Here is a 6,000-nt window from a genome sequence, read left to right on the forward strand (position 1 = left end):
TGCAAATAACCATCTCCTTCACCCCTGCTGCCCCTGGGGTCTTCAATCCCCTGCAGCATGACCATTCCTGAGCCCCTTGTATTGCTGAACACTGAGGTCCCCTTGCCCCTGCACAGCCCTGCAGTCTGGGCTAAAAAGGGCATCACACAGCCAAAAACCAAGCAAGTTAACTCCTCCGCAACTCTTAAACTGCCTATCACTACACTCAACACATGTAGGCTGAGCCGGCTAGTGTTGTCTTATGGGACAAAGCTAAATCAAATACCTTTTCATGATCTTCCAGATGGCTGCAAAGTAACTGGAGAGGTAGGGCTGTCAGTAAGTATTAAAGAGACAAAAATATAGCAGCACTCAATGCTGGACTACTCATACAGATGCCAGATGTTAGGGTTTTGCATCTTAAGTGAATTTATGGTGACATGGGCTTTGTGGTTAACAGGGAGTGAGGTTTATACTGAGGATTGTTGTTATTGTCAAGGGCTCCTATCTATTTCATAAAAAAGAAGAGATCCTTATCCTGAGCAGTTATCTCAACATTAGTCTGCAATTATGCCAGCCCAATTTTGAGGCCAGCTGGTACAACTTGGAGTTCTATCAACTGGTTTCTGACCACAGCCCATTAAATAGCTGAGTGCTACCACTGGCAAATACAAGATCTGCGGATATAAGATTGTGCTCTTGGAATGGGAAGGCTAGCCAGGAATCCCAAAAGTATTTGGAAATAAAAGCCTACTACTGCTGATCTAAAAAGGCAAGTCCTGCTTTGAGATATTTGGCTTGCAACAATAAACACTGCTTTTTGCATACAAAAATCTTCTCAGGTGGGAGCAGATGTTATCCTTCGGGGGGGGGCAAGCCTGAAAGATGGAAAGACCTACGCTTGAACTGTTGAAGACAGACTCAATTTTGGGGTGCAATAGTTTCTGAGTGCCCAATTTCAGGTACCCCGTGTCAGATTTTTAGACACAAACTCACCTCCTGCTGGCGTTTAAGGAGCAGACTGGGAGGAGAGTCCCATGATTTAGTGTTGTGGAACAAGTTGGGCATTGATCACCTCTTCCTGCTCTAGGCTCCAGTTGTAGCTGTGGTGTGGTTTAACCCGACAGGCACCTAAACCCCACACAGCTGTTCGCTCACTCCCTGCCCCCCGCAGTGGGACGGGGGAGAGAATCGGGAAAAAAAAAGCAAAATTTGCAGGTTGAGATAAGACAGTTTAATAGGACAGAAAAGGAAAGGAAAATAATAATAATAATAATAATAATAATAATAGTAATAGTAATAATAATGACAAAAAAATATACAAAACACGTGATGCAAAATGCAATTGCTCACCACCTGCTGACTGATGCCCAGCCAGTCCCCAAGCAGTGGTCACTGCCCGCTTGGCCAACTCCCCCCAGTTTATGTACTGAGCATGACGTCACATGGTATGGAAGGTCCCTTTGGCCGGTTTGGGTCAGCTGTCCTGGCTGTGCCCCCTCAGCACTGTGCCAGCTACTAGGAAGGAAATTAACTCTATCCCAGCTGAAACCAGGACATGCTGATTCAACCTATGGGCACATCAAGATGGGTGACTGGGGACAGACATGTCAGAGGGTTGTGCTGACCAGATTGAGGCCAGCTTTAGCCTGGAAACATGTATTGGTGCCAAAGCCTTGATGCTTTGAACAGAACACATGAGGACACAGAGCAAATAGTGGCCTGTTGTCATCCACACGTGGCCATTGTTTTAGGTGGATGTGCTATATTTTCAATCACTAAGCAAAACTTTGCATCAAAAGAAATTGTACAGGTTTATAAATGCTACCAGCTGATGTTCAGCAGCACAGCGGTAGAGATGGGGCAACAGGGGAAGATGGACCTCTGCCTTGTTCTGGTGATACAGCTGAAGAACATCCGAGGAAAAGAAATGGAAAGTCTACTTTTAAGGAGGAAAACCAAAGCAGAACCTAATCAAGATACAATGTAAACCACGAGAAGAGGAATGGTTCTCTGCAGAAAAGAAATCTCAGCCCTGTGCATATTCACAAGCACACTAAAAGGAAATCTTTATAAAACATTATTACATGAGTCAGAAGGAAGAAACATTGCTGCCATTGCACAGCAGAGATGTGAAACCATTCCCTTTAACAGAGCAGGAGGAAAGGGATAGAAAATCACTATCAGATCTTTGCTGTCAGGGCCTCCCATAAAAGGGAAAAATACTGAAAAAACCTCAACAGATTACTGACTTGTGAAGCCTATGTGAAATATCTGTCCATTTATACCTCTGTCATTTCTATTGGCTCAATTCAGGAACATAGAGTGGCATGGTAATACTACAGGCAAGTGAGAGCATGAAATGCTTAAGGAGCAGCAGAAGTTTTGAGCTCAGCCAGTAAAAGCAGACAGTTGCCAGCAATGCCACCACAGTGGGGTTTGCTGCAGTCTTGCCTGAATTCCTACTGTAAGAGCAGAAAAGAGCTGTTATCACTGATTTGGCTACATGATGACCAGGTAGGTGATGGTAAAAGGTGAGCCTTATAGGTGTTGACCTCTTTTGACAATTTTGCATTCCTATATATCTAATTAGAACAAAAAAACCTGTTAAGCCTCACACTGCACAGTGTAGCAGCTCCCAAAGAATACACTTGCTGTTCCTGACTCTTGCTACGCAAGTCTGCAACAAAAAACAACACTTATCTGTGTAGGCAAAAGCTACCTCAGCCCAGCTGCTGAAGACCAGCTGTTTATGTGTGCTCATCTGGAAAACATCATAGTGTGAAATGATCACTGGACTCACTGGGAGTTAAGGATGGGGCCACGTGCAGCACCCATCACCAGCTAGTCCCAACTCATAACACCCCAGCCTGGCACAAAACCCTCAGGAAAACTCAAGCATAGGCTTCCCTCCATTGCCACCACAACTCGGGAGCTTAAACTACCACAGGATAAAAAGGAATCAGGGAAAAAAATGTAATTTCTAATTCCCCCTCCCTGCCCGTTGAGTGAGCCAGAGAAAAGCAGCGCTTGATTTCCCTGTGAGTCAAGTTCCCACCAAGCCCCTATTGATGCTGAGCTGGCCAGCAGAACCAGGACAATCGCAGTGTTCCAAGCAGCCCTGGCCCCGGCAAGGTACAGCTCTGAGGCTGTGCTGGAGGACGAGAAGCCCAGGCTCATGCTGGGCCAGCCAAGACATGCTCACTGTCATCTGCAAAGTCATTTCTGCAAAACTCACCAGGGCCCTGCCAGTTTCTGTGTGTTGTGCAGCTAGTCTGCATTTCATATGGTGAGGTAGTGTCCCGGCAGCGTGCAGGACCAGGCTGGTACCAGGGTTGTCCAGATGGGCTACACTCGCATCTGCAGCTTAGTACTCTCTCCGGAGATCTGTTTTCCTTTCTTTGCCCTGTGGCCCCTTGGTGCTGGCATGGACCTCTTGGCAGCAGGTACATCCCTCTCCTGTCTTGATGTGACCTTGGAAAAAGGCTGATTTGCTTCTGCTGTGAATGAGGCAGTATGTCTGCCTCCCTCCCAAAATAAATGGGCTTTGGGGGGTCTCTTCTGACAACCTAGCTGATGGACAAATGTCTTCAGGTCCTGTGCTGAGAGCCATCATGCTCTGAGCACAGTGTGTGCCTGCCTCTCCCCCCACACCACTACAAACCAGGAGACTTGGGAGAGCCTCTGCAGCCACTGTGAGAGGTGCTGGCAGGCTCTGAGGAGCTGCACCAGCCCAGCCTGGCATCTTGGCCTTGCATTGCTCAGACTCTGGAAGAGCAGGACACGGAGGGGAGCAGGAGTGTCAGAAGATCCCTTTCGCACATGGGAGAAACTCCAGCAACTCACACACTGTGCTTCTCATCAGAGATTTTCTAATTTGTTTCCGCAGTGGAAGGAAGCTTGGCTGGCTATCATTTACACAGTTCCTTCTGTTTTCAAGGGAGTGATGGAAATACATGTTTTTTCCAACTGCCCCAACCCTTTAGCCACCCCATTGCAGCAGTTAGCATTTAATTTGCTGCTGGACACCGGCTGCTCATGCTGAACCACAGCTCTCTCAAATGCATCAGTCGGCAGCCGTGGTTGCACAGCCGTGGTTGCCTCATAGCAGCTGGCACCTCCATACCTGCTCCGAAATGCCAGAAATGTCACAAAACAGATGGCTCAGCTGGTCAATCCAGAGGAATCGTGACTAATTGAAAACAAACTACTCTATCAGTCTGTATCCCTGAAATGTTTCAGGGAGACTAAAGCTTCCAGGATAAACCAGACTTCACCTAAGAGGCAGAGCGGTCCTTTCCTACACAGTGACATAACCACGTGTCAGGCCAGGTGCTGGAGTTTGAATTCTCTGTGTAGAAAAGCACCACAAACAGAGAGATCTGACACCATTTCCTGGCTCTGCCATGGACTCCTCTTTGCCTTTTGAGAGGGCACAGAGAGTCAGGTTTTCATGCAAACCATGAAAAGCATCGAGAACTGATTAAATCTGTAAAAGTTCCCTTGTAGAGATACCTAACTATCGACTAAATTGTGATAAAGGTGAAAGGACAGCTTTCAAAAATCTATCCTCCAATTCTGTCTGTAAGGAAGGGATAAGTTTTTTTGAAAGCCTAGCCTTTTTATTTTCTTAGCTTCTTGCAAACATTCTAAAAAGTGAAGATAGCAATGGCAGAAATTGTGGATAGCATACTCAATTAGTTTTGGTGGGATTACCATACTGAGAGTGGCCTTTCATAGCTAGACTGCATTAATGTACTGAATATTGAATTTGTGGATTGGCAGAACAATTTATCCTACAAAGCAAATGAAGGGGGAAAAGCTAAGCTCCAAAGCAGACTGTATACATCTTTATCCTGCAGTTATCATTCTTCTCAGACAACAAATTCGACAGCTCTTTGCCTCTTGGCAGACTTAATTCTTCATGGTTTTTAAATCTGATAACCTGGATCTCCTGGATTTGGGGAGTTGGGTATTTTTTGTTTAGTTTGGGTGCTTGTTTTTCTGTGTTTTGTTTTGTTTTGTTTTTTCCCAAACCTTCTTGAAAGTTAAGATTCTGGACAAATTGAAGAGATTTTACCTGTAAAGAGTTTTCTTTCCTACTCAGAAAAGGTTTGAAGGCACTATGGTTGATGTTCATGTGATCATAGGTCCAGAAGTTAGTTTATCTGAAGGTTCAACACCTGGGGGTCTCGCTACCATTACACCTACCCCCTGGAGGTCTCCCTTTTTACACTGCATGTATTAGACCATCTCAAACCAGTACTGGCACCTTGCAGTAAGTGCAAGGTGTCCTCCACTTCCACTCTGATTTCAGCACAAAGAAAGGTGGTCACCACCGCCCGGGATATATTAAGGACATATCAGAAAAAGGAAGGCATTACCCAGACCTTTGAATCTTATTCCTCACCTAAAGGTACCCTAGAGCCTTTCATGTTTAACTATCACCACTCTGCTGTCCATATAGATAAGAGACAGCTGTATCCATCCTACATGGAATATTATAAATCAAATCTCCATCTTAGAGCACCGAATTGTTCCACAAAGCACAGAAATATCTTCTGACATTGCAGTTGCTGCTGCTTCTGAGGTGTTTTTTGGGAAAGTGGTTCGGTTGTGGTCATGAAGCCAGCAGGGTCGGGGGGGTCTGCAGGGGGTCTGCCCTGCCCTGCTTTCTGCAGAATATTCTGTGCCTTGCTCCTAGTCAGCGAACTGCATGGCACCCAGCAGATTGGTCTCGTAGTGACTAATGACTATGTTAAAATGACTTTTGCATTTGGAAGAAACAAATCCCCTGATGAGGTGATATAAGAATTTGTTTCTTCCACACGTTAGTCACAGAAACAGCTTTTGATTGCTAGGAGGAGCTCCTCATTGCCCTGTGTGCTGGCTGTGAGGTCCAAAAGAGATATTTATGAGCTTGGCTGAATAGCCTGTTTGCCTTCAGCTCTGAAGTGCAGAGTGCTGTCTCCTTCCAGACTAATTTATACATTTTCTATCACCTATTTGTGACTGGGGAAA

The sequence above is a fragment of the Aptenodytes forsteri genome, unplaced genomic scaffold (assembly GCF_000699145.1).
Source record: "Aptenodytes forsteri isolate BGI_AS27 unplaced genomic scaffold, ASM69914v1 Scaffold49, whole genome shotgun sequence".
Lineage (NCBI taxonomy): Eukaryota > Metazoa > Chordata > Aves > Sphenisciformes > Spheniscidae > Aptenodytes > Aptenodytes forsteri.